The sequence below is a fragment of the Otolemur garnettii genome, unplaced genomic scaffold, assembly GCF_000181295.1.
Source record: "Otolemur garnettii isolate 467f Iridium unplaced genomic scaffold, OtoGar3 scaffold00026, whole genome shotgun sequence".
NCBI classification, from domain to species: Eukaryota; Metazoa; Chordata; class Mammalia; order Primates; family Galagidae; genus Otolemur; species Otolemur garnettii.
In genome coordinates this window covers 5,394,474-5,405,630 of record NW_003852421.1, presented here as the reverse complement: position 1 = coordinate 5,405,630, position 11,157 = coordinate 5,394,474, and positions in this window count along the sequence as shown.

The following is an 11,157-nucleotide window of genomic DNA, read 5'->3' as shown; positions in this document are numbered from 1 at the left end:
TATTATTTCAAAACTACAAATTCGGCTCAGCGCCTATAGCTCAACCGGCTAAGGCGCCAGCCACGTACACCTAAGGTGGCGGGTTCGAATCCCCAGCCCGGACCCGCCAAACAACAATGACGGCTGCAACCAAAAAATAGCCGGGCGTTGTGGCGGGCGCCTGTGGTCCCAGCTACTTGGGAGGCGGAGGCAGGAGACTCGCTTGAGCCCAGGAGTTGGAGGTTGCTGTGAGCTGTAATGCCACGGTACTCTACCCAGGGGGACAGCTTGAGGCTCTGTCTCAAAAAAAAAAAAAAAAAACTACAAATTCAATTCAGTTTATTTACATCACTTTGGTGCTGAAAGTTTCTTAACTAACCAGCTGTCAGACTGTGCTACTGCAAAACTATTATCCCAGCAGGGTACCATACTTAGATTGGAGCCAGGAATGAATCTTCATTATTACTTTCTCTCTTACTTAACAAAATGTATTTGAATGGAATTACTTGGTTATGTGCAGCCAATTCAATACAAGTAGAATTGAGTTGGCTACTTAGCTTGTCCAAACACACTATCCTCTTTGAATGTATGCAAAACAATGAAAAACTCCAGTATTATGTGTAATAGGTAAGAAGCAAAGCACTAGAGCACACCAAAGCCAATTCCAAACAGGCAGAGAAAGACCACCTTTGGTACCAAAATAAACAACTTTTACTCTTACAGAAAGCAGAAAATACTGTGGTAAAGCCTTAAACTGGTAAGGAAAGAATGGCATTGTATTCCTGTCTCAGAGCCAAAAGCAGTAATAATAGATAATAATTCACAGACACTGCCACCCAGTCTTAACTGAGATGATTCAGCATGTACACAATTCATGGTATTCTGAAAGCTCCGGCTAAGAATGGCCTTTAAAATAATTTGAGAGATATTTTTGAAGTGAAGCACGTGTTTCCCCAGAATCAGGTACTCTTCATAGAATTGATATGCAGCAGCATATCCTTGTCAATACAGCTATGCCTACTGCTAAAGTGCAATGTGGTGCCAGTCAGGCTCATTCCCCAGCCCCTCAGCTGTTTATTCTGTCACACATGTAAATGAAATAAGCTTGGAAAACACACTATTATTATGCCATCATTTTTATCAACCTAAGACAAAAGATTAAAAAAAAAAAATAAGACAAGGAAAAGCCCCATCTTCTTTCTATATCACAGCATGCTAACATGGGATAAACCGAAATGCTACTATTCTCCCTTCAAGCAATATTGGTCCTAGCAGCTTTTTCTTTCCTGATGAACCCAATAAGCTCTTGTTAGAAGAGGACACCTGAAGTAATGTTTCTTTTCCATATGAGTTATATAACTCCAAATATCCAAATAAGTGAAAGCTGGTCATTCGATTCTCGAAGGAGTTACATTGCTGTTAAGACCTAGATCACACCAAAATAAAAAACACTGTGCAAGTAAAAAAACAGAATATGTGTATAAAACAGAAAGAGCTCATTTTACGAAACATCATTCTGATGAAAGCAAACTCAAGGTAGTTAACCATGGTCACATTATTATTTAGTTGTGATGGAAATTGATTCAAAGAACTTCAGAGGTGAGGGAGAGAGTTGTTAAAAGGATTACTTGGGGGAAAAAAACAAGCTTGTTGCTTTAAATTCAACAGTCATGTTAGCAACTTATGGACTTGATTATGCCCTCAAAATGAACAATAACCCAGTAACAGATTTAGTAGAAAGACACTGAATTTTTATGATAGGGGATAATCAGATTGGCAACTACAGTTCTAATATACATGACTAAAAGGAGAAACATTGCACAGCAAACAGAAGCCGAGTACACGTTTTTTATAAGCCCCAATTTTAAGACTAATTCAAAGATCTAAGACGAACCATCACATTAAGCTTCATCTTTGCACTTTTCTCTTCCTCTGTATAAGAATAATGAGGCTACAGATGAATATCTTAGGCAGGTCTATGTGTAGAAATGCATCGTCATTATGTGTAATATAATGAAAAACTGGGTGTTCTCGGTCAACAGCACAAGTGACTCATTTTTAAAAAGTGTGTTAATATTGTAATCTGGTAATATTTACCATTGTAGTCATTGATTATAATATTGGCATTTAAGAACATTAGCTTTTAAGCTTAAAGAAGTAACTATGTCGTTAAATCATACATTCAAATACCTTAAAAGATTAAAGGAAATAACCACATCATATATCTCTTTAAACTTCATTTAATTGTATTTATTCAATTGTAGAAACTTTTTCTTTAGCTACAGAGAAAACTGAAACAGTTATTTCTACCTATTTATCTGTCCTTGAGTTAGTCCAATCCTAGTTAAAAAAGAAATAGGATAAAACAAATTTCCTAGTTCTTTGATTCTTCATTTCTTTAAAATGAAAAAATACAATGTATTTTGAAAACAGTTTTTATATCAATTATATATGGATATTATTTTACATGTTATAATTACTTATATTTTTATGCATATTTAATGTAACTATTATACTATTAAATTACTTGCTCAGCTTAAGAATGTATTTTACATGTCGATTTGAGTTTTTTGCATACTTTCTAGTATTAAATACACCAAATTGCTTTTAAATACAATTATAACTAACCAAAGATAGGTGTAATTTCCATATCTCAGGCTAATATTATAGTAAAATCATTCTTATTATGTAAGTCAGTTTTAAAACGATTTGAAAAAACCAATTATAATACATTTTATAGCCAAATGAAAGCTTTGATGTTAACTATAATTTTTTACTTTATTCAATGGTATAAATGAATTGAAACTTAACATTCCCATAAAAGCATCTTGGTGAAATTTGTTTATAGAGACATATTTCCTTCTAATATTTCTCTTGGAACAGGTACAAGACTTACTGTACAAAACAAAAGTGAGAGTTCAGTAGCACAACAGGGCGATCACCGTTAACACTAATGTGCTGTATATTTCAAAATAACTAAAAGAGTAGCACTGGACTGTTCCTAACAATGAAATAATAAATGCTCAAGGTGACGGATGTCCTAATTACCCTGATTTGATCATTAACACGTTATATTTTATTATCATGTCTACCCCATAAACAGGTACTAGAATGTATCCGTAATAACTAAAACATTTTAGACACACAAAAAAGGCAAACTAAAGACCTTCCTCACAACATATGCAAAAAATAACCCAAAATGAATCATAGACCTAGATGGATAACCTAAAACTAGAAAAATGCTGAAAGAAAACAGGAAAAATCTATGCGACACTGAGTTAAGCAAAAATAAATTAGATTTAACACAAAAAGAACAATCCACCAAAAACAAATTAAAACACATCAAAATTAAATAGTCTCTACAAAATATAGTATGAAAAGAGTGATAAAAAAAATAAAAAGTATGAGCATGGGGGAAAATATTTCCAAGTTGCATTTCTGATAAAAGGATTTACATCTAGACTATATACAGAACTTTCAAAATGCGTTAACAGAACAAAAACTTTATTATGTGAGGTGATAGATAAGTTAATTTAATTGATGGTAAAATCATTTTTCTATGTAAATATATATGAAAACACCATGTTTTATACCTTAAATATATATAATTAAAAATTAAATAGTCTAAAAGGTTTTTTACATTTTTGAAAACCCCCTTTTTTAAAAATGGGCAAAAGATTTGAGCAAATGTGTCACCAAAGAAGCTGTGCAGAAGTGAAAAAGTATGTGAAAAGATGCATAATATTATTCAATACAGAACTGCAAATTCAACCACAGTGAGATACTATTACACCTATTAAACAGCTAAAACGAAAAGGACTGGCCACACTAGTCTTTTTGGCAAGGACAGGAAGCAACTAGTATTGTCATCTGCTGCTGATGGGAATGTAAAACAGTACAACCATTTTGGAAACAGTTTATCAGTTTGTTTTTTTGTTTTTGCAGTTTTTGGCTGGGGCTGGGTTTGAACTTGCCACCTCCAGCATATAGGGTCCGCGCCCTACTCCTTTGAGCCACAGGCACCACCAATAGTTCATCAGTTTCTTAAAAAGTTAAATATACAACTACTGCATGACCAAGCCATTCTACTTCTAGATATTTATTCAAGAGAAATCAAAATGCAAGTTTTCACCCAAAGACCTGTACATGAACGCTCAATAGCAGCCTGATGCACAGTAGCCAAAACCTGGAAACAACCTAAATGTACAGTAGCAAATGAAGTGATAACCAAATTGTAATAGGCATACAATGGAATACTACCTCAGCAATAAAAGGTAACTGACCATTGATAAACACAACTTGATAACTCTGGAAACAATCTGGGTGAAAAAAAAAAGAGTTACATTACAAAAAAAATGGGGCAAAATCCCCAACATCATTAAGGTTTACTAATCAGTTGATTTGCAGAGACTGAGCTAGTGAGAATTTTGAAGCATGAGAAGATCTTAACACATCCAACTTTGTACATAGAGGTAGCCACTTGTTAGAATCACAGGCTTCAGAGCTGAGATTGACTCCCACAGCTAACCACCACTAAGGAAATGGGCATCTCAATCCAACTGGAGAAGTATTGAGCCGAGAACTGGAGCCGAGTATGGGGGACAGTCTCTATAAACTGGACAAGCCAAGAATCTGAATTCTCTCCTACAGCCTCTAGAGAGGAATGCAGCCCTGTGGACAATTTGGTCTTGGCCCACTGAGATGCATTTTGAACTTTTATATTGCATAACTGTAAGCTACAGATCAAAAAACTGTTGTTTTCAAGCAAATAAGTTTGTGGCAATTTGTTACAATAGCAATAGGAAGGCAAGACAGCTACCTACAGGCAAGATGGCCCAACATCTACTAATACAGGCTGAATACCCCAGTCTGAAAATCCAAAATGCTCCAAATCCAAACCTTTTTGAACACTGACATGACATCACAAGTAGAAAATGCCACACATAGCTCTTCGCACAAACTTTATTTCATAAACAAGTTTATTTAAAATCTTATATAAAATTGCCTTCAGGCTATGTGTATAAAGCGTCTATGAAACATAAATGAATTTTATGTTGAGACTAGTGTCTCATCCCCAACATATCTCATTATGCACATGCATATACTCTAAAATCTGGAAAAATCTGACATGTGAAACACTTCTGGTCCCAAGCATTTCAGAGAAGAGATACTCAGCCTGCATAAGTACAAAGACAAAGTAACAAACAATGAGAATTTCATTGACAGGAACAGGGAAATGAGGTGGGGAAATGTTGTTTTGTGAAAGAAATTGAGTTCGCCCTTAGGATGACTACAAAGTGGTATCACTACGTCTAAAGTCTACCAAGCAGTTTGAAAATGGAAAGCAAAGCATAGGTGAGGCATCAACCTATGTGATGGTATAAATGTAGGAGACCAGTCTGCAACTTTACATTGAGTTTATTTCCTCAAGCACAGTTTATACAAAAAAATAGAGAAAGAGACTGCAACACAGAGCATTCCGATTACAGGAGGATAAGTAGGTAGGAGAACCAGTCAGGACGACAGTAAAGACAGCAAGACCGAACAAAGTTTCAAAGTGAAACTGATTCTCAAAGGTCCTAATGCAGCTGTAAGGTAAAGAACAGACCTGATAAAAGTTACTTAGGTTGCACAATTAGTGTCATGAACCTCCAAGAATTAGATTGCTGTAGAAGCATGGAGGAAGAGAAATGCTTATTTTGAATAAAAACAGGCTTTAGCAGTTCTTCCATCTATTTGTTCCAATATCCCTGGGAACGGTCCCCGTGTACACCCTATATCCCCCTGATCACAGGATTTAGGCTTCTTTAAGTTCATCTGAAATAATCATCCTGTGCAGAGGCATTAGTGAACAATGCAGATTTACTGAAGCTTTTTAAGAAGATAGAATCCCATCTCCCATATAACAACTTAAGGATTCCAATTTCAACAGAACCTATGTTTTCCCCAAAGTCCCCTTCTCAGCCATACCACTCTGGTGATTCTCTTTTCTCTTTCCTTCTTTCATGCAGCTTTGATGTATACTCCCTGGTTCTCTCTAGCACTTTAAATTCCAACTACCTCCAAGCAGTCAATAAGAATTAATCAAAGTACTCTAAAACTGTGCTGTCCAGTGTGGTAGCTACTGAGCACATGAAACATGGCTGGTCTGAACTGCAATGTGCCGGAAGAGGGCAATACACATTGGATTTCCAAGACTTTGTATTAAAATAAAAGAATATAAAATACCTCATTAACAAATTTTTATACAGATTACATGTTGAAACGATAATATTTTGGCCATATTGTATTAAATAAAATATAGTATTAAAATTAATTTTACTTTTTTCATGAAGCTAGCAGAAAATTTCAAATGGCCCTTGTGGCATACATTATATTTCTCTTGAACATCACTTACCCTAAGAAGTGCAAAGAACTTCATGTTAAAGAGGACCAACCATCCATAGAAGGCAGTTTAAAAATAATCTAAAAAGCTAATCGAATTACTTCGTACAAAAAAAAAAAAACAACAAACCATTTTGTTCCAAAAGGAATCCTCAATCCAGGCATCAAGTAAGTAATCTCTCCATCTCAGTACATATGATAAATTACCTTAATCCAGGCATTAAGTAAGCAATATATCTCTCCATCTCATTACCTATGAAAAAGTCTGCACCACCTAAATTATTATTGCTGGGAAAGAAGAGAAATCAGGGCTGTGTGCAAGTGGCCCAGTTCTGTGAACCTCTGTTCATTTAGGAGAAAACAAAATAAAACCCATAGTCCTGGAAGTTAACCAACCTTCAGGGGAACTGAATCTATAACCATAGCTTCATTAGCATAGCCTGTAGCTGGCATTTCATCCTGTAGTTAATCCCCTTATTAACACAAATCTCATTATGATAACTTATGTAAATAATTATCTCTACCACAAGACTGTGAGTTTGGTGAGGGCAAGGATCTGTGTCTTGTTCATCAATATGTCCACAATATACAGTAGCATGTACAGTAAGAGCTCAATTAGTATTTATTAAATTAATGTTTAAAAGAAGTTGAAAACTACTTCAACTAATTTTTCTGGTCAGTGCATCTGGAACCACACATCCACCAATGAACTGGCTAGTTTGAAAATGCTATATGAACTATTCTTTATGGCGAGTCAGAAAATAGAAAACTGATGATGATAATATATAATGGATGATATCTAATGAAAATAGATTAAATTAATAAAAACAATAGCTAACTTTCACTGAGCGCTTGTCAGGTAACAGGCATTGCGCTAACCATTTAAATATCTCCCTCTGTCACTTAATCATCATAATGTTCAGGTAGGTACTATTATCATTCCCATTTAACAGATAAGGAAACTGAAACTTAGAGGTCAATTTTCTTTTTTTATAGGTTAATTTTCAAAAAGATAATCAACAAGCAAATAGTGATGCAGGATTTAAACTTAATCTGACTCAAGTCTATAGCCAAAGTCTTAACTATGAAAGATAATTCTTCATAGAAATACCAAGTTGCACCAATTGACACTGACACAGTTGATCACTCCTTTTTCCTTCTAGAACACCCTCTTCATTTGACTTTTAGAAGACTACATAACCAGACTCATCCTATCCTAAAAGTTGCTTTGTCTCAGTCACCTTTGCTGGTTTATCTCCCTCACAAGTTTCAAGAGTTGAGTCCCCCGGTACATCCTAAAACACATAGAGAAAGCTTCCCCAAATTGCCCCTTGTGGGAACAGACACCAACCCCTCATTGGTGGATCATTGCCTGAGGGTGTTAATTCCCCAAGCTTTACTAGAGGCAGCTATGTATGATGGTGTCTCAAGGGTGATGGCATCTCAGCCCTCTCAAGGTATTGTTCCTGAGCAGGAGACTTACTGATGTTCAGTAGACCATGACAATGTTCTATCAGGCCAACTTCTTCCAGGCAATACAATATACAGCAGGGCCAGTGGATTCCATGGTTATGTGCCCTTCTCAATACCTCCTTTACCATGAAGTGTGCCCCTTTGCTGGAGGCAAAATGTCAGAAAGTATTTGTAATTTTATCAGATAGTAGTGCTATCTAGCCCTGGAAATAGGCAAATTCATATAAAGAGAAGTGTCAATTCCATAGGTACAAACCACTTTTCTCTCCAGGAAGGAACGGCTGTTAATGTAATAAATTAAGCAGCTGGCTGCTCTGTTTACAAAATTTACTATCAATCTTTGCTGTTGGCCATGTGCACAGTAGCTAATACTTGTAATCCTAGCATTCTGAGAGGCCTAGACAGGTGGATCACTTGAGCTCAGGAGTTCTAGATCAGCCTGAGCAAGAGCAACACCTATGTCTCTACTCAAAATAGAAAAATGAGCCAGGCATAGTGGCAAGTAACTGTAGACCCAGCTACTTGGAATGCTGAGGTAAGAGGATTGCTCAAGTCCAAGAGATTGAGGTTGCTGTGAGCTATGATGATGCCACAGCTCTCTACCCACGGAAACAGAGTGAGACTCTTGCTTCAAAAAAAAAAAAAACAGAAAGAAAGAAAAGAAAAGAAAAAAATATCTTTGCTGCTAATAGGTTATAAATTCAAAAAGGCAGTACTTACACCAGCTTTAGTAAGAAAGAATCTTAACTGCTCGGCCATGCATGTGTTCTGTCCTTAATACCACCAACAAAGTCCTTATTAACATTTGGTAAGTAACCTAGTTTCAGAGTTCTAAGTGGCTGCCTGCTAGACTTTCTTCTTAAACCAAATTTCCAAGCTTGGTGTAAGATTAGAAAGTTGCCTTATAACCTAAGCCAACTACTCATGTTGGGACAGGTTGTTAAGAAGGTGAAACAGTGAGAGGATGGAGAGGAAGATATAGAGACACAAAAGTGTGCTCTTGATGTTACCACTGTGTGCAAATAAAACTCAATTTCACTGGGACTTCTTGAGAACCACAAAGATTGTCCTACCAAACTATCTTGCTAAAACGTTAAGAAGCAGGTGCATTTATCCACCAGCTACTGTTGCTCCGTGGCTGAAGATATCAGATGTTAACTTACCAAAATGTAAAACTGTGTAGCCTGTGAGCTGAGAGAACTACTGTTGGCACTTGCAAAGTAAGAAGAGCCTTGGGGCAGAAAGCAGAGAGAGGACCAGCAAACCAGAGAGAAGAGAAGCTATCAAGAATTATATGAAAGCGTGCATGGAACTTTCCCCCCAACCAAGTCAGAAATCAGAGGTGATGGTCAGAAGATGGAAGTCAAGACACCAAAGGCCTCTGACACAAGATTATTAATTTCTTAGAAATTTAAAACCATTTTACAGCTGCAAGTCTTTAGTGTAGTTTACCATGTGGTCATCACAACAGCAAACAGGCAATAAAGTAAGGGAGTCAGTATTTATTGAACACCTACTCCCAGTAAGCACTGCTCCAGATAGTCTCTCATACATTTCACCTGTAAAAATATTTCACTGATTAGGTCATCGGGGAAGAGTTGTGATGAGGTGACATCTGAGCCATTACCAGAAGTTAGGGAGGAAACAAGCCCTGTAGACATCTGAGGGGCAGTGTTCTGTGCAGCAGTGATAAAGCACTGACGCATGGTATGCTTGGAGAAGGCTAGTTAAGCTTTCAAGTGTAGCTTGGACATGACCATCAAGAACAATTTAGATGTATAAGCCATGATAAGGGTTTTGAACTTTAATCTCAGTTAAACCGTAAACCATTAAAAGGTTCTATGCAGGAGTGGCATATACTGGCACATGTTCTAAAAGGAACACTCCAGCTGCTGACAGGAACTAGGCTATAGAGAAAAAAATAAGCTCTGTTTGAAGAATACTGCAAATGTCCAGGCATGAGTACAGGGTACCTTTCAACATCTCTTACATGTACGTTGTTTTATACTGCCATTTGCCTTCTCATGGGAACCCCTAACTTCTTGAGGGTTAGGAGCTCATACTTGCAACTAAAGGATTATGTATATGACCCAGACCTATACCCATTTAGTAGGTGCTTAATAAACAATTGTATAAATGGCTAACAGTAGTATTAAATTGACATTATTCAGTGTCAGTATGGCATTGTTGAAAACCTGTATCATTTACTATCTCTTTAGAAAATTTAAGTTCAATAAACCTTAATTTCAACAATCCTTTAATGGTGCTAACACTAGCCTAATAGGGTGGGTAAGTATTATATGAAAAAGCCTAACCAGGTCCAGGCATTCTCACCACCACTTAAGCTAGGACTTGCCTCAATACAAACCCTCCTAATCCCAGTGCGAAACATAAATGCTGCCCTTCCTGCATAACACCTTGTACAATCTTAAAAGTTGACCATAATTGTGCGGATTCTAACATATAAATGAATCCAATTCATCCCTTCTTGGTATCGAAAGCATGCTCTCAAACATTGTCCATTTTCGTTACAGTAATGATTTCCTTCCACATCATTCTTTCAACTGTTATCTAAACCTAACTCATTGCCGCCTTATCTTGGTTTTCACAGCATGACATCTTAGTAATTATAGATTGAGCCCTAAATGTGCGGTGAATGTTTAGGATAATTTTTGACGGCTGGTACTCGAGCTGTGGGATTTACCTTCCAAGTGGCAAAGAACACTGTCAAAACAATACTGGCAACATTTTTGTGATCTTGCAAGGATCACGGATGCTGCAGCTACAGACTTAATCACAAGGTGAGAAGCACCAACCTAAAGCGTTTCTTCAGCCCACCTTCACTGTTAAAGCAGGTACGAATCAAGCAGGCAACATGGAAACGTTGAAAGGTACTGTCTCTGGCTTATCTCATTTAGATCAAGTCGGGGGGAAGAGGGAAGCCAAGGATTTTTAAATCTGGTTTCAACATTCTCCGCTTGGCTGCATTCTCAAATCTCGGCCGAGCGCCATCGGCGTGGAAGCCGCCTCTCTGCTGGACACCCACAGGGTCAAGGCTATCCGGCAGCTGCAACTCCGGTGACCGAAGAGGCTCAGAGGCCAGAAATACACGGAGCACGGGCCTGAGGACGACATTCTCGTCCAGAATGGCGCTTACAGCCGCCACTTCCTTTTCTCCTAGCAGAGTTTAAGCGCCGCCTTGGCACCGCTGGGGCCACCTAGGCTGCGCGGGTCCCGCGCCTCGGAGCGAACGGAGCATGCGCGAGCGGTAACAGCGCGCGGGCGGACGGCGTCCCCAGGCCGGAGACCGAGGCTGCGCGC